The 18,179-nt window shown below is 47.5% G+C and overlaps 1 protein-coding gene across 6 annotated transcripts in view; it reads left to right on the forward strand.

The window, feature by feature from the left end:
• TFEB (transcription factor EB) overlaps nt 1-18,179 on the forward strand; it is a 57,629-nt gene that overhangs the window by 13,233 nt on the left and 26,217 nt on the right. The gene's annotated exons all lie outside the window — the stretch shown is intronic.

Consider the following 18,179-nt stretch of genomic DNA (forward strand, 5'->3'; position numbering starts at 1 on the left):
CTGGGGGCGTGGAGGCACAGAGGGGGTGAGTGACTTGCTGCAGGGCAGTGATATCAGTGAGGGGGGACCGCAGAATGGTTTCCTGGAGCCCTGAGATGGACCCGCCGCCCCGTCCCAGCCCCTCTTCTGGGTTTGGCTGGAGGTGGGTTGGTAGGAGGGAGCAGGGTCTGCCGTGAAGGCAAAGGCGAGAGAGCCTCAGCCCAGTCTCCAATCAAGTAGCCAACTAACACAGAGTTCATTGAACACACGGAATGGTGTTTATTGTGGTTGGAGTTGGAGTGAGCTTCCTGCCAGTGTGTGGACTCAAGAGGAGCTGAAGACCCTCAGCTGGGAAGGCGGTGTGGTGCAGGAGTTATGAATGTGGCCCCAGATTCAGACAGATCTGGCTTTGATTTCTGCCCGAGCCATGTACTGTGTGACGGGCCTCAGTTTCCTCATGTGCAAAATGGCGGTAGTAAGAGTCCCTGCCTCTTTGATGGGGAGCATAAAATGAGATACCATAATAAGGTGTTAGCACAGGCCTGGCCCAGAGTGTCTGCCGAATGGATGCCTTTATTAGGCACCTGTTGTACCGAAGGTCATGGGCTGGGCGGGGAGTTTGGGCCACACAGAGCTCCCTAGAGGGCTATAATTTGAACTGTGGATCACGGCCACTAATGGGACCCTAATTTCTGGCCATGAAATCAGCTTAGTGGCTCTCAATGAACATTTTTTTTTCTTTTTTTAAAGATTTTATTTATTTATTTGAGAGAGAGAGTGAGAGAGAGAGAGAGCACAAGAGGGGAGAGCGGGAGAGGGAGAAGCAGACTCCCCGCTGAGCAGGGAGCCTAGTACGGGACTCGATCCCGGGACTCAAGGATCATGACCTGAGCCGAAGGCAGTTGCTTAACCAACTGAGCCACCCAGGCGCCCAACATTTTTTTTTTTTCAGTGAGAAAGAAGATACAGAGAGAACATCCAAGTGTATTGCATGGTATTGGCCAAGTGTTGTTTTGTGCAACTTTTTTGTTTCAGGTTCATATGTGTGTGTATGTGTGCTTGTGTGTGTGTGTGTGTGTGTGTGTGTGTGTGTGTGTGTGTACTGGGCCAAATAAAGTATATTTTTCTGCAGATCATGGTCAAGATATTTGGGGTCACTTCCTTAGAGGTTATCTCCCTCTTGTGCAATGTTTATGGAGCACCTGCCGAGTGCAAGATCCAGCCCTACATGCCAGGGGCCAGACTGGGAATTCCGGGCCCAATTCTTAGTATGGTGTATGTGGGTGAGTGGGCCCTGTGGAGGGTCAGTGGAAGCAGAGGGTGAGGTGGCCAGGGAAGGCTTTCTAGGTGATGACGTACATTGGATAGGGACAGTGTGGGGGTGACAATGCCCGGGGTGAATGGTCGACTCGGGGTCTGGAACTAGAGAGCCATCTCGGGAGGTAGGGGCTCCCTGTCAGTGGAGGGCTGCAGGGCCAGGCCTGGCTGGAAGTGTCCGTGCTAGCTAGAGCAGAGGACTGGGTGGGGGTCATCCCAGGGCACTGGGCAGGGGCTGTGGCCATCTTCTCTGGCTGGGGTGGGGTGGGGTGGGAAGACTCAGGACTACTGATGCTCCTCCCATCCCCAAGACTTGCAGGATCTACAGTGACTCAGTAAGACCCAGGACCCATGCCTTAGCCATTTTCTCCCCTTGCCTGAGCCTTGGGAGCCTCCTGAGCACTTTCCCCTCTACTGCCCCAGCTGGCTTTAGTGAGTCTGGCCTGGAACCTGCATCAGCCCTGAGCTTCCCTGGTCCAGGGGCCAGAAGCCTTTCTACTACTTAGATCTCTGCCCAGGGCCAGTTGGGGCCTCAGTTTCTTCATCTGTAAAGTGGGCATACTAACCCCTGAGCAGTCGGCCTTCTGGTTAGTGATGCTAATCTTGTGATCTAATGTGGATGAACCGGCTGTAGGAAGTGTGGAGGGTTCTGGGTGGGTAGTCATTGTCATCTCTAAGGCTGAGAGAGCTGGGAAAGGTCATGAGTACATCAGCTGCCTGGCTGGAGAGCCCCCGCCTCCCCACCCCGTGACCTGGGGCTGTGGGGCAATGGTGGGAAGAGACCTGTGACCCACGGTGAGCTGGGACTATCCCTGGCTCTGAGGGGGAGGTGGCCTTTCAGAGTCCTCAGAGGATGAGACCCAGGCCAAACCTGGGTCTGGGAACCCCAGTTTCTAGAGTCCTCCCCTACACAGGGCACCCTAGGAGCCCCAGCTTGGAAGTGTTGCCAGGTGGAGGGGCAGTGCTCCAGGACTGATTGTCAGAGGCCAATTTCCAGGAAGCCGTGGGTGGCTTCTAGCCTGCTGCACCCAGAGCCCAGAGGCTCCAGTATGAACTCCCACAGTAGAATGTGGTATCTAATGATAGGTCCCATATACTGAGCACCAGCTCCCAGGTATTGTGTTAAGCACTTTTGTACATTTGCAAATTTAATCTTCACAGTAGCCTAATGCACAGGTCTCTTATTATCAGGTTTTATAGGTTAGCAAACTGAGGCCCAGAAGGGAGAAGTCTGTCACCCAAGGTGACTTAGCCTAGTGAGTGGCAGAGCTGGGCCAAGGCTGTGAGTTCTGTATTCAGGTTGCCAGGGTTGAAATCTGGGCAGTACCACCGACTGGCTGTGTGACCTTGGACACAAGTGACTGAATCTCTTTGACTATTAGCTTCTTGCTCTGAGAGATGGGGATAACATCAGTGCTTTACTCAAGCGTTGTTGTAAGAATTATAGGAGATAATGCAGGTGACCTGCTGCCCATAATAAGGGCCCAGTAAGTACAATCTGCTTCATCATCTCTCCTGCCCACAGCAGTAACCTGCTGGGTGACCTGGGCCAGCTGTCTGCTACTGATCCCTTCCTCGTGTAGGGGAGGAAAACTTTTCCCTCCTTCCCTTCTAGGTTCTTTGGCTGGCCTAATAATTAAATCGACATAAGACAGATTGACTGAAGGAAAACAAATTTAATTTTGTTATGTACAAGATCCCCAAAGATATGAAGCTCCAAGAAGTGACCAAAGCAGGCAGCTTTTATGCCATTCAGACAAAGAAACAATACATTTGTGAAGAACTGACAACAGAAAGGGGTTTGGGCTTGGGGCAGCTAATTGTAAAGAAGTAACAAGGGTTGTTTATACAGCCTTCTGGGCCCTGAATTCCCTTTTTCTGGTGATAAGGATGTCTCTCTGCCTCCTGGTACAGGGAGGGTACCTTTCAGGTGGGAGATTTATTTCCCGCTCTCAGGGGGACAGAGGAGGGGCAGTGTGTCCTTCTTGTACCTGCTGTCTCTTCAGTAACTTTAATTCAAAATAATCAATATGCTAAAGCAGCATGTTTTGGGGTGGGATGTTTTGTTACCCTTTAGTTTTACCTGAAGTCTAGAAGCTGAGCTGGTAAAGTGCTCCATTATTTCATTGAATTAATCTTGAAAATAGGTCAGTTCAGTTAAACAGTTGTGTTTCATTGTAGGAGGTAGTGATGCACCTGGGCTCCTAAAGTAAAGCCTATATCATGTGAGAAATCAGGTATTTCATAAGGCATTTTTATGGAAAGAAAAGAAAAGAAAACCAAAGGTGAGTGACCAGAGCCGACTACAATCCCAGTTTCTGAGTTCTGAAGGCAGCCGGTTGAGAAGGTTTCGAGATGTCAGGCTCAAGGCATCTTCAGACGGAGTGAGGGCAGACAGGGGCAATCTGCCAGATCTTCGTGGTTTGCAGTTGGAATATCTCTGGTGATCTTTTCCGAGTGGCCCACACAGCAATAGGCATGAAGATTGCCTGTGCATGAGCAGTTGTGGTGATTTCTCTAAAGTTTCCCTCAAGTTGTTCACACTCTGTAGGGCTTCAGGGAAAAGGGCAGCTTTTTTTTTTTTTTTTTTAAGATTTTATTTATTTGTCAGAGAGAGAAACAGAGAGAGCACAAGCAAGGGGAGTGGCAGACAGAGGGAGAAGCAGGCTCCCCGCTGAGCAAGAAGCCCCATGAGGGACTCAATCCCAGGACCCTGGGATCATGACCTGAGCCGAAGGCAGACGCTTAACCGACTGAGCCACCCAGGCATCCCAAAAAGGGCAGCTTTTGTTCTTGGTGACTCTACGTTGAGAGTGGAAGAACATTGGGAGCGTTAGTTTGGAGAGTTGTAGCCAAGTATTGGAGGAAACAGGTAGAAAAGAAAACTTCATTAACAGTTAACAGCGCTAGAATCTGATATCCAAAAGAATGTACTATCATTTTTTTTTTTTTAAAGATTTTATTTATTTATTTGAGAGAGAGAGAATGAGAGACAGAGAGCATGAGAGGGAGGAGGGTCAGAGGGACAAGCAGACTCCCCGCTGAGCAGGGAGCCGGATGCGGGACTCGATCCCGGGACTCCAGGATCATGACCTGAGCCGAAGGCAGTCGCTCAACCAACTGAGCCACCCAGGCGCCCAGAATGTACTATCATTTTTCATTGAAACAATTTTTTTTTCTCTACAGTTACCCCCATGACTACCAAAGGTCATCAAAGTAAGACTAATTTGTTTGCAAAATGGTTTAGTTTGAATAAACTTAACTTACTATTTATAGAAACACAGCAAGAACTTGCAACTGACTATATAGAATCTTTTCATCTTCTCTGTTGGAACTTTCATAAGGAATCTCAGATTGGACTTTTAAAAGCCTCTTGAGGTTAGGAAGTGGAGCCAAGGACTTGTCATCAGGTTTTACCTGCAAGAACTCTAGATTTAGGTTAATTCCTCTTTTCCCCAAATCCCCCAAATATCCTGAGGTTTCTGCACCTGCCAGGAAGTGACCTTCCTTACTCACCTGGTGAGGCTGCTGGGGAAGCCTGTAAGCAAGGTAGCAGACTGATTTTTTCAAGGGGCTTTATTGGCTCCATAAAGTCAACCTCAGTTCCTTGAAGCTGTCTGGCCATATCGGAGTCAATGCATGTCTCCCAGTCAAAGCCTTGGGAATATAGCCAACATTTCCAATTGTGTCCTGTATTTAGGAGAATAGATGTTTGTTGAACTTGTGTAAATAACTATACTGCCATGAAAATAGGAATACTCACTAAGCGTTTTCAAATTCTGGAGGCATCAGGTAGGGAGAAAATGGTAAATGTTTCAATTCTACTGACAAAGGTATAATTTACCAAATTGCTGTAAGTCATGGTTTTCTTGTTTATTTATTTATTTATTAAAGATTTCATTTATTTATTTGAGAGAGAGAGAGAGAGCACAAGTAGGGGGAGTGGGTCTCCCCACTGAGCAGCGAGCCTGATGCAGGGCTCCATCCCAGGACCCTGGGATCATGACCCAAGCCCAAGGCAGACGCTTAATCTAGTGAGCCACCAAGGTGCCCCAAGTCATGGTTTTCTTAAGAGAGAAAATTTTTTTAATCTGGAAAAAATTAAATATTAAAGATCCAACAGGGGCGCCTGGGTGGCTCAGTCGTTGAGCGTCTGCCTTCGGCTCGGGTCATGATCCCGGGGTCCTGGGATCGAGCCCCGCATTGGGCTCCCTGCTCCGCGGGAGGCCTGCTTCTCCCTCTCCCCCTGCTTGTGTTCCCTCTCTCGCTGTGTCTCTCTCTGTCAAATAAATAAATAAAATCTTTAAAAAAAAAAAAAATCCAACAATGTTTTAAATAAAAAGTCATAAAAATTATAATCATCTCTATCAGTTAACTCAGTTTCATGTAATTAAGTTTTGTTGATATTGACCTTTTGTTAATAGTTTTATGAATCCAGTTTTTTCCTTAGAGTTCCGCCAGGTTTTGCCCAGTTCAGTGGTATGTCCTGAAAGTTACCAGAAACCCGTATTCTAGAGTACTTGTTGGAGTCCTTTCCTCGACTCTTTCTGAAGATGAAACACTTTTGTAAAAGTGTCAGAGTAAAACAAGAACTTATATAACTGACAAAAGACTTAATACAGTTAAAGATCTGATGAAAGCTCATTACAATGTTATTGACAAGGATAATTGATTATTTCTGTGACATACATTTTATGATAATAACTAGAATTACAAGTGATAAGATTATATTAGGACATACCAGATTTCTAGGACTTTTATACAATTTCTGGAACACTTACAACATGTATCTATACAAATACAAGATAAAGAAGACTTAATATTAGCTTTCTTTGACAGTGCTTCCCATGTGATTTAACATAGCAATAGGTCTAATTAGTTTAAAATTCCCTCCCACCACCTTTTTAAGTTTTGTTATTGTTTTGTTTGTTTTGAAAAAGGAGAAAGGACAAATCTTTTTAGATGTTCCAGAGACCCTCTGGAAAAATCCCAAAGTTAGTTTGAGGTCAAAAGGTCTTTATTTAGAATTTGATTTGGGGGAAGTTTGTCAAACAATATTAAAAAGACTTGAATGCTTACTAAAAAGATATAGGTCATAATGAAACAATACTTATCTATTTAACCAAAGTGACAATAAAAGATTTTATTTTATTTTATTTTTTTTAAGATTTTATTTATTTATTTGACAGAGAGAGAGAGACAGTGAGAGAGGGAACACGAGCAGGGGGAGTGGGAGAGGGAGAAGCTGGCTTCCCGCGGAGCAGGGAGCCCGATGCGGGGCTCGATCCCAGGACCCTGGGATCATGACCTGAGCCGAAGGCAGACGCTTAACAACTGAGCCACCCAGGTGCCCCAACAATAAAAGATTTTAAAGGCAAATAGAGAAGGTTCTATAGTTGTGAGCAAAACTTAGCTCTTTTAATATTGAGAAGACTTAGTTTTCTTAAGTAATCAAAGGCCTGATAATAAAGACAAACTCAAAAGGTTAAAAAAAAGGAGGGGCAGGGAGGGGAAAAAAAAAGACTTAAAAAAAAAAAAAGGGAAAAGTCCTTTTATAATCTCTTATCAGGAGCAGACCAATAGTCCAAGAAAACTTTGTCCTTTTAGCAGTTTTAGTTTTATAATAGCCAAACTATTGATATTAAAACTTAGTTTTTAAAACCCTTCTAGTAATAATTTGATTTTAGCCAGATTGAATTTACCTTGAATTTACAAGGTAAAATTCTCTCACTCTCTCCCTTTCTTTAATTTTTTAAAAAATGTATCTTCATACCTCATACCTTTTTCTAACCAAAAAACCCATACCCTACTTTTTTTGCATAGAGTTGTTTCCCTTACTATTTCTAGTAGTAGTGATTACATATATTAATTAAAATGTTTAACCCTTAGGGGTGCCTGGGTGGCTCAGTTGGTTAAGTGACTGCCTTCGGCTCAGGTCGTGATCCTGGAGTCCCGGAATCGAGTCCCGCATCGGGCTCCCTGCTCAGCAGGGAGTCTGCTTCTCCCTCTGACCCTCCCCCCTCTCATGCTCTCTCTATCTCATTCTCTCTCTCAAATAAATAAATAAAATCTTTAAAAAAATAAAAATAAAATGTTTAACCCTTAAAAATTTTAACTTATAGGGCGCCTGAGTGGCTCAGTCCTTAAGCGTCTGCCTTCGGCTCAGGTCATGATCCCAGGGTCCTGGGATCGAGCCCCGCTTCGGGGTCCCTGCTCCGCGGGAAGCCTGCTTCTCCCATTCCCACTCCCTCTGCTTGTGTTCCCTCTTTTGCTGTGTCTCTCTCTGTCAAATAAATAAATAAAATCTTAAAAAAAAATTTTTTTTTAACTTACAGTGAAAACTAACAAGTAAACAGTGGTGAATTGTATGTTACACCAGCAGTCTATAAATTGGCAAATTTATAGATACATCTTAAAATTTCTAGAAGCATGTGTGTTTTTAAATTGTACAATCCTTTTTTTTTTTTTTTTTAAGATTTTATTTATTTATTTGACAGAGAGAGACACAGCGAGAACAGGAACACAAGCAGGGGGAGTGGGAGAGGGAGAAGCAGGCTTCCCACTGAGCAGGGAGCCCGATCCGGGGCTTGATCCCAGGACCCTGGGATTATGACTTGAGCCGAAGGCAGATGCCCAACGACTGAGCCACCCAGGCGCCCGTTAATCGTACAATCTTTTAATGTGGCCAAGACATGTTTAACAGACTGAAATATCTTTAGACAAAATTAGGTAAACTTATGTTCAGTAATTAATGTTTAATATTTTATCTTACTTGGAAAGGATATTGATATTCAATGAATTTCTGTTATTTAACTTAGCAGAACTAATGGTGGAAGTTATCAAAAGATTTGGGAAACTATTTTTAAAGTAGACATACTAGGACGCCTGGGTGGCTCAGTCCGTTAAACGTCTGCCTTCGTCTCGGGTCATGACCCCAGGGTCCTGGGATCAAGTCCCTCATGGGGCTCCCTGCTCAGCGGGGAGTCTGCTTCTCCCTCTCGCTCTGCCTGCTGCTCCCCCTGCTTGTGCTCTCGTTCTCTGACAAATAAATAATTTTTAAAAAAGTAGACATACTATAAAACACAATTATTGTTGAAAAGTGTAAGTAAAAAAAGTTATTAAAAAAAGTTTGTGTAAACATTCTTATCCCATTCATCTATCTAAATTACCTGTTTTAAACATTACGTTTAGATTACCCACAAAAACTTCACGAGACGTTAGACAAAATCAGACATCATCCAAAGCTATTTTTCTCGCTGATAAATTTTGTAACGGAAAACATAAACTTACTTGACCAGTAAACCATGGTAGAGTAAAAGTTATATGTTTGCATCATAATTAATGCTCATAACTCTGAAGTCACGTCTATTTTAATTAAACCAACAAGCTTTAACAAGCTTTTAGTTCCCAAGATTATCCCAGATCAGTGTGAACCTAAAAAAAAATTTGGTTTAGTTTTCATATTTCTGAGTTTTAGTATTCGCTGTCCTTGGAAGTGCTTGCTCCCCAACTCAGTAGAGCTCTTTTACAGATTAATTTTGGCAATACCATCTGGAGGTAGAAAAATATCATGTATCTACAGCATACACAGAGACACATGTAAATATACAGAGAGACACAAACACAGAGACTTTATAGCCATCATTCTAAAATTTTAGCTGGGAGTCAGGTGCAATAATACAAAACTCACAAGTTTATAGAACAGTTGGAACCAAATTGTGTTTCCGGCAGTTGGAACAAGTTAAGCTTCCCCACCCAGATGGCTAAAGCTTTTTTACTTTTTATTTATTTATTTAATTTATGTATTCATTTATTAAGAGTGTATTTATTTGTCATAGAGAGAGAGAGCACAAGCAGGGGGAGCGGCAGGCAGAGGGAGAAGCAGGCTCCCCACTAAGACCGATGCGGGGCTCAATGCCAGAACCCTGGGATTATGACCTGAGCAGAAGGCAGTTGCTTAACCAACTCAGCCACCCAGGCGCCCGGCTAAAGCTTTTTTAAAAGGACATTTGTGGGCAGAACACAAGATTTTGCATTAGCCCAATTTTCAAATTGTTCCTTTTTTCTCCGCCGATGAAAAACTTCTCCCTAAAAGTTTGCATTTCAAAGAACAGCTCTTAAGTCCTAGAGAAGATGGGAGCAGAAAATCCATATTACAAAGGCACAGAGAAAGGATCTAAGTCTTTTCCAAGGAGTTTTGGGGGTATATTTGCTTCTTATCAGAGATCTAGAGTAATTCCTATTTACATTTTTCCTACTTTTTAAAATTTTTTAATTTATTTTTTATTTTATTTATTTGACAGAGAGAGACACAGCGAGAGAGGGAACACAAGCAGGGGGAGTGGGAGAGGGAGAAGCAGGCCTCCCGCAGAGCAGGGAGCCCGATGTGGGGCTCGATGTGGGGCTCGATGTGGGGCTCGATGTGGGGCTTGATCCCAGGACCCTGGGATCATGACCTGAGCCGAAGGCAGACGCTTAACGACTGAGCCACCCAGGCGCCCCTTTCCTACTTTTTCTTAAGTGCAGGATAACTCTGTTTCCAATGTCCTCATCTTTTACAATATCTGTAAGCATTCTGAGATGAGAAAATGAGGTTTGGGGATTGGTAGATAGGTGGGATTCGAAGTGTGTCTAGACCCACATTTCTGGCTTTGTAGAGATTTGCAAGACAAAGACAGTCATTTCCAGTTCCCTAAGAACTGGATTGTGGCCTGAATATCAAGGGACTGACCTGCCCATCCAACTAAATTTGCTTCTTTGTATCAGGGAGATTTCCAACTGAGATGGGAAAATGTCTACATCCTAGAGAGTCTGAAAGTCTATCTAAAGCGTTTAACAAAGGCCTTCTTGGACCACTTCACCTTAGGGGGGAAAGCCTCTATTATTGTTCCTATTATTGAACATCGGCCTCCAGCTGATTCATTTCCTGATCATTTCAGGAGGGCCTGGGAGAATTTCTAGTCATCTGTTTTCTCTGTGAAGAGGGGGAGGGGTGCTTTTCCCCAGGGAGGCCATCTGGCTTGTCTGATAACTATAGTGTAATCACGGGTGGGGAGAATGCTCCTTAGCAGCCAGTCGAGGTCCCTGGGAGTGGGGTTGTGAGTGACCACTCATCTTTCTAACTCTTCTTTAAATTTGGTAGGATCTTCTCAAAGTGGAGACAAAAGGGGCTTTGTAATTTCATCTTGTTGAAAAAGTCCTTCAGGCTAGCCACCCTATGCCTTTGTGTCTTCTTTTTAATTTGATCTTTCCATAGGTACCAATAAGGCAATTATTTAGAATGAGAGCTCTCAGTTTTTGTGTGTATGTGAATATAGAAGTTTGTCCAATTCAAAGAATCCATAGTCATTGACAAGGAGGATCTTATATTAATCTTAATAGTGACTCGAACCAATAAGCCTTTTAATGGCTTAACCCTGGGCATTAGTGGTGTTCCTAAAGAAGGCGCAAAAGATGCAGCCCTTGCAAGAGCCAAGAAGTTCACCCAGTGTTAGTCTAAGAAAGCAAAGACCTTTGTCATCATAGGTGGTAATAACGGTGTAGTAAAAATGGCATCTCTGTGGTCTTTCATGGGAACATTAGATGTCTCCAGTTACAGACCTGCTAATTTGTGAGCCCGGGTGGGTGCTACTGGAATGAGACTTCTCCAGCACTACCAAGACAGTGCAGGTTGAGACGACAAAGGACTTTGTTGGATTGGGACCCTCTTATGACAGATTCCTCTGAGGGTTGGCATTGTCAGACAAAGAGAATGCTGCTGTGGCTTGGTGTCTTGGAACCCCAGTCTATTCAACGGGCCATCAAACATATGACGGGACATTTGCCTTCCTACTGGTGAAGACCAGAGAGAATATTCTCACTGATCACAAAGCCAAGCTCTCAGGACGTAGAATAAGACGAAAGGAAAGGAGACCTCTGGTTCTTCTCCGAATGACAAACGACACAAGACAGAGACAGGAGAAGACAGTGACAATCTCTGGTTGTCAGAGGATCAATAGAAAACAAAAGTATTTATAACACATTTTTACTAGAGTCCCTATACCCAAGGAACTAGTTGACACAAATATTTGCCCAATTTAAATTTAGAAAAGAAAAGGACTTACCATTCTTGCTTTCACCAGACCCAGCAGGCAGAGATCTGGGGGACTGACGTGGCTAAGAAATTTTTACCTTCTGCTGGCTCCTGGGAGAGGTCCCAGAATCTCTCAGCTGTTCCCGGAGTGACATTGTCCAGCCAGCAAAGAGCCCCATGTTGGACACCAAAACTGTAGGGGAGGAAAACTTTTCCCTTCTTCCCTTCTAGGTTCTTTGGCTGGTCTAATAATTAAATTGACATAAGATAGATTAACAGAAGAAAAACAAATTTAATTTTGTATGTACAGGAGCCCCCAAAATATGAGGCTCAAAGAAGTGAATGAAGCAGGCAGCTTTTGTACCATTTAGACAAAGAAACAATACATTTGTGAAGAATTAAGAAAACAAAGGGGTTTGGGCTTGGGGTAGCTAATTAATAAAGAAGGAACAAGGGCACCTGGGTGGCTCAGTGGGTTAAGCATCTGCCTTCAGCTCAGGTCATGATTTCCGGGATCAAGTCCGGAATTGGGCTCCTTGTTCAGCAGGGAGTCTGCCTCTCCCTCTGCCTCTCTCCCTGCTCTTGCTCTCTCTGTCTCAAAGAAATCTTTAAAAAATTAAGAAAAAAGGGCGCCTGGGTGGCTCAGATGGTTAAGCGTCTGCCTTCGGCTCAGGTCATGATCCCAGGGTCCTGGGATCGAGTCCCACATTGGGCTCTCTGCTCCTTGGGAGCCTGCTTCTCCCTCTGCCTCTCTCTCTCTCTGTCTCTCATGAATAAATAAATAAAATCTTAAAAAAAAAAAAAAAATTAAGAAAAAAAAAAAAAAGAAGTAACAAGGGTTGTTTATACAGCCTTCTGGGCCCCGAATTCCCTATTTCTGGTGATAAGGGTGTGTCTCTACCTCTTGGTACAGGGAGGGTACCTTTCAGGTGGGAGATTTATTTCCTGCTCTCAGGGGCACAAAGGAGGGGCAGAGTGTCCTTCTTGTACCTGCTGTCTCTTAAGTAACTTTAATTCAAAATAATCAGTATGCCAAAGTGACATGTTTTGCTCTCCTTCACTTGCCCCTCTCAACAGGACTGTTGAGGATCAGTCAGGATGAAACCCTGAGTGGGTTCTGAGGGAGACCTTCATAAAACAGAAGTGCCAAACTCCCTGAAACCCCAGAGCCACTAGGAATTTTGAGGGGCTTGCTGCTAACTGCAAAGTCCTGATGCATTTTGTTTGGGCCTGCTTCAAGCTTTCATGTTTCCTGCTGGCTTTTATAGGCATTTGAATTGGTGACTCCAAATGTACTCCAGGGGACCCCAATTCTCCCAGCTGTGTTCTGTGGAAGGGTTTGGTGGTCAAGCAGGTATGGGAGAGGAGGAGTCAAAAAAAGCAAAATGGAAGAGAAATAAGTCAATTAGAAAAAGATAATTATAATATGATTTCACTTATATGTGGAATTTAAGAAACAAAACAGAGGATCATAGGGGAAGGGAGGGAAAAATAAAATAAGATGACATCGGAGAGGGAGACAACCCGTAAGAGACTCTTAACTATAGGGAACAAACTGAGGATTGCTGGAGGGGAGGTGGATAGTGGGATGGGGTGACTGGGTGATGGGCATTAAGGAGGACACGTGATGTAATGAGCACTGGGTGTTATATGCAACTGATGAATCACTGAAATCTACCTCTGAAACTAATAATACACTCTATGTTAATTAATTGAATTTTAATAAAATAAAATTTTTCAAAAAAGAAGAAACCAACCCAAATGGTTTTCTTTGCTGTAGGACTTGTCAGAGCCTTTAATATGCTGATATTCATTGTGTACCTCCAGTATGTGGTTGTGATATACTGTAGGGTATCTCAAAGGCCTGGTGTTCAAAGCTCCATTTTCCAGACCTGGAGTGAAACCTAGGAAATGATTTCCCCAGATCATGCAGTTATCTCTGATAAACCTTGGACTAGATCCCAGGGCTCCTGCCTTCATGGCCAGTGCTCTGCCCAGGACATCCCTGCCTTCCCCTCCTTCCTCCATTCTTCTCAGAGAAATGTTGTACGTCGTGCCACTCCCTTCCTGAAGGCTCCTCACCTTTTTCTGGCCCCTTCCCTCTGGCTGCCAGCAGGATTAGAGGGTGTCCTATTCCCTCCAGGCATTCATTGATGGGACATGGGGCTGTGCCCAGCACACAGGCTCTGGGGAGCTACTTACCCGGCTAATGGATGGCAATATTAGGCTGCATCCCAGCTGGGGGCGCCCTGGCAAGTTAATTGGGTTTTCTGAGTCCCAGTCTCCTCAACTGTGTCAGGAAACTCCTCACTTGGTTTATCATCTGGAGTTATTGAGAGGCTCGGCTCCGACACTGTATGTGAATGTGCTCTATTCGTTTTCTTTTTTTTTTTTTTTTTTTTTTTTCTATTCGTTTTCAATTCATGTACAGATGCCGTTGAGTCTAACTCTTCTTATCGTTTCTGAGGGGCAATGAGGGAAGAACATGGAAAAAACGGGGGAGACCTCCAGCTGTGGGATCTAGCACGTTCGCCCTCCTAAGTTCCGTCTCCACCCCCATGCTTGCTATCTGCCCTTTATGGTGCTGCCATCCCTCTGAGGTCCCCCACCCCCCATCACTTACGAGGTGGGCCGTTCTGGCTGCCGCTGGGACCCATTCTGCAGGTGAGACGGGAGGGGTGGGAGCTGGGGCACCGTTTCCTACTTTCCTGTGGGGGAGTTGGTGTTCAAGTTGGGAAGAGAAGGTCAAACATCTCAGGGCCTCAGCGCAGCTCTGCCTTGAGCAGGGCGGCCTTCTCCAGCCCTGCCTGCTCCTTGGTACCCCCCACCATTCACCTAGGGCGGCTGGCCACCTGGCCTGTCGGGTGGGAGGACGTGTGAGCGCACCCGTGTCTCCCGTCAACCCAGCAGTTGGGGTATAGATCCCCTAGGTCCTGTGTGGATGGTGGTGGGCTCTGAGGGAAAGGCCAGGAGATGGGCCAGATAGGGCCTGGGTGGTGGGAGGAGACGGTGCCTCCCTGGCTGAGTGTCCTCTCCCAGAGGGCTGTTTGCCCAAGTTATTCTTAGCACTGACTCATTTACAGAGTCTATTTTTAGCCCTGTTTCTAAGTGTTGCCAACATCTGGCGCAGCTAGTACTGAAGGGGGTAGGGGTGCAGAGGCGACCCCTTTGGGCATTGCTGGGGACTGGGGAGAGAGAACAGTCTTCTGCTTCCCGCACCTGTCACGACTTAAAGCCGGGCATGCAGTTGGTGTCCTATTTGTGCTTGCGCCTTGACTGCTCTCGCACTGTCTCATCCTTCCAGCTCCAGCTCCTGCGGCTGGGGTGGGGGATGAGTGCTCATCAGGTAGGCTTTCCCAGGCCCACCGCTCGGACGTTCCAGTTGGCTTCTGACCCCTGCAGAGAGGGGCCTCAGAGGAGGGGGGCAAGCCCCCAGCTTGGGCCCCTGTTGTAGCCCCCACCAAATGAGGAGCCAGCAGACGTTATAGGGGAGGAGTGGACTGCCTGGGGCCCAGTCCCGGCTTTGCTCCTGCCTAGCTGGGTGACCTTGGGCAAGTCATCCACCTCTTTGTACCTCAGTTTCCTTATCTGTGGGATAAGGATGGGAGTCTAGTGTTTTGAGGATTAAGATAAGAACATATGAAATGCTGGGGGCGCCTGGGTGGCTCAGTTGGTTAAGCAACTGCCTTCGGCTCAGGTCATGATCCTGGAGTCCCGGGATCGAGTCCCGCATCGGGCTCCCTGCTCAGCGGGGAGTCTGTTCTCCCTCTGACCCTCCTCCCTCTCATGCTCTCTGTCTCTCATTCTCTCTCTCTCAAATAAATAAATAAAATCTTAAAAAAAAAAAAAAAAAAAGAACATATGAAATGCTGAATAGTAAGTGCTATATGTAAGGAGGTAGTAACATTCTTATTACTTTTGAGAATTATTATTAGTGTGAGCTTCTCATTAGTATGAGAAGCTCTGCGTGTGCCCTCTTTGGATGTCAGAATGAGTTGGGTAGGAGGCTTCTCAGCTTTTCTCCGAGTGACGTGAGGCTGGGGCTGGGGCTCAGAGGGAGGGGTTATACATAGGCATTGTGACGACGACTTCCGTAAGGCTGTAGTAAGGGGTGGAGAGCAGAGAGGTGGGTTGGAACGTGGGCTTTATGCTTCACGGGTTCCATGAGTCGCTTAACCTTTGTGAACGTCCATTTCTTTCCCTACAAGACAGAGATGATAATAGGCCATAGAATTCTTGCTGGGCCCCCAGTGGGAGCCGGACCCGTGACAGTGTGTGCCGGGTGGCGTGCGTTGCTGTGGCCCTTTCTCCTGAGAGGGATGTGGTACCACGGCCTGGGGAGTCAGGGAAGAGAGTGTGGCCTCGAGGCTTGGAGAAGGGGGCCTGTGATCCTGGCTCTCCCTCAGCTGTGTGATCTGCACACATCACTGGCTTCCCCTGGGCTTCCGTAACGCAGCAAAGAGACCAGAGGAAGCTGGTTTTGAGGCTCTTCCTCCAAACTCCAGGGAGTGATTTGGAGACTACTTGAACTCATGGGGTGGGGAGGCCCCCAGCTAGAGGCCAGGTGGTCTGGCCCTCCCCCATCCCCACAGAGCTACTTCATTCTCGAGGTTGACATATCAAAGATCCAGGTACATTTTATCTGAAAACAGGGTTCCGCTGCTAGAAACAGCCCCGGAATCTCTGGTGGGTGACTTCCCAGGCTTCTTGTCATCTGATGGGCATTGAATCTTGGAAGTGACCTGTGCAGGGGGTTCCGGCGTGCCGTGGGCACTGGTGCGCGGAGTGCTGGGGCTCCCCATGGGGCGTGGGGGCACGGAGGGGGCTGCCTGGCTGCTTCCCTGGGGCGAGCTTTGAGCATTGCCCTGGCCTGGCTGCCTGCAGGACAGGGGTGTCTTGAAGACAACCCTCAACCCCAGAAGCAAAATCTCACGGGAGGGAGCGAGGGCTGAGATGGGGCAGAAGGGCCCCTGCCCCAGCACTGGCACGTAGTAGGTGCTCAAGAAATCCTTCAGAATGAGTGAAGGGCGCCTGGGTGGCTCAGTTGGTTAAGCGACTGCCTTCGGCTCAGGTCATGATCCTGGAGTCCCGGGATCGAGTCCCGCATCGGGCTCCCTGCTCGGCAGGGAGTCTGCTTCTCCCCCTGACCCTCCCGACCCTCCCCCCTCTCATGTGCTCTCTCAGTCTCTCTCTCTCTCTCTCAAATAAATAAATAAATAAATAAAAAAATCTTTAACAGAATGAGTGAAGTGGTACCAGTGCAGTGTCCCAGAAAAGCGGTCCCCCTCCTGTGGTGGCAGAGCCTCCCCTACCCCTTCCTCTTCCTTCTGGCCCTCGCTCCGTCTTCCCCGTCCCCTGCTTCTTTGACCAGCCCGAAGCTGCCCCAGCCCTGGGGTCCAGGCTCAGCCGTGCTCAGAAGCTTGAACAAAGACACTTCCTCAGTCGGAGCCCCAGTTTGACCATTGATAAAAGGAGGGTGATGGGCTCAGCTTCAGAAGGTCCCTTCTGGCGCCCAGCCTCTGTTCTCAGGGCAGCTTGCACACACGCGCGCACACACACACACACACACACACACTCAGCTCCATGAAGTGGGCCTGGCTACCGAAGGTCCTCTTCCTCTCCCAGGCAGGAGCCCCCTCAAGTTCTCCTGAGCTGAAAGCTGGGGTGCCGCAGCGCTCTGAATGGGGCCCCCAGGCTATGATATGCTGGAGCTGGGGCTTGGCTGGGGACGTGGTGGCCTGTGGGTGTGAGAGGAAGGGGGGCATCTGACTGTGTCCTCTGGGCTGCAGCTGCCACCGCGACTTCTGTGTGTGACCTACTGGGAGTGTGGGTGGCCGCCCATAGGGCACATATTTGTGTCCTTCGTGCCTGGGCGTGGGGGGGGTGGTGTGTGAATGGAGGCAGGAGGGAGCAAGGGCGATTATCTCCTATTGCCTGGAGCTGCCAGGGCTCTGAGGAGAATGGACAGTGATTTCACGCAAAGGAGCCCTTCGGTCTCTGCATTTTGGCCAGGACCTGAGGGATGGGGTGTCCTGGCTTCCTTCCTTCCCCCCTGGCCCCCGCACCTACCCGCCAGAGGCCTGTGCTCCCCCTGCTCCCACGTCAGGGGGAGGGGACCGCCTTGATCTGCAGTCTGACACCCCTCTCAGGGGTTTCACGAGTTATCTGTACCCTGCAGCTACAGGAGTCAGTGTGGGGACCAGGAGGGCATCTAGGCCTCAATTCCAGGCACTAGGTAATCCCCTAAGCCAGAGGAAGTAGCCTGCAGGGGCCCCGGCTGGGATGCTGTGGTCATTACCCCGTACCAGCCCAGTGGTTTTCCAGCTTGAGAAGACCTGCCAGGGAGGGGAGAGGAGAGGCTCCACCTGCCCACGATCCCTGCTGTCTCAGCTTCAGCCTGCTGGTGACTCATTCCCCTGGGGAGTGAGCCGGCTTCTCTCCCCTGGGTTACCCGGGGCCTTGGTGCTGAGCCCAGGGCCCCAGCAAGATGGGGGGGGGGGCGGGTCGGGGGTTGGGATTGAGGCTCTCTTTCTGGGGAGAGGGTCTCAGCAGACTTTTCTTGTACCTCCTCCTGGCCCTGTAGACTACCTCCCTTTGCCCACAGCGGAGGTCACAGTCCCACATTATATAACGGGTCCGAAATGCCTCACAAGTGAGCAGCCCAGTGGGGCAGCTGGATCCAGGACTCCCTAATTCCCCAGTGCCCGGCACTGAGCATGTCCCCATTCCACTGCCTGGGCTCATTGAGGGAGTGGGTGGTGCCTGCCTCCCTACCCACCCCCCAGCGGGGCTGTGCAGCCTGGGAGGGGTG

The sequence above is a fragment of the Halichoerus grypus genome, chromosome 9 (genome assembly GCF_964656455.1).
Source record: "Halichoerus grypus chromosome 9, mHalGry1.hap1.1, whole genome shotgun sequence".
NCBI classification, from domain to species: Eukaryota; Metazoa; Chordata; class Mammalia; order Carnivora; family Phocidae; genus Halichoerus; species Halichoerus grypus.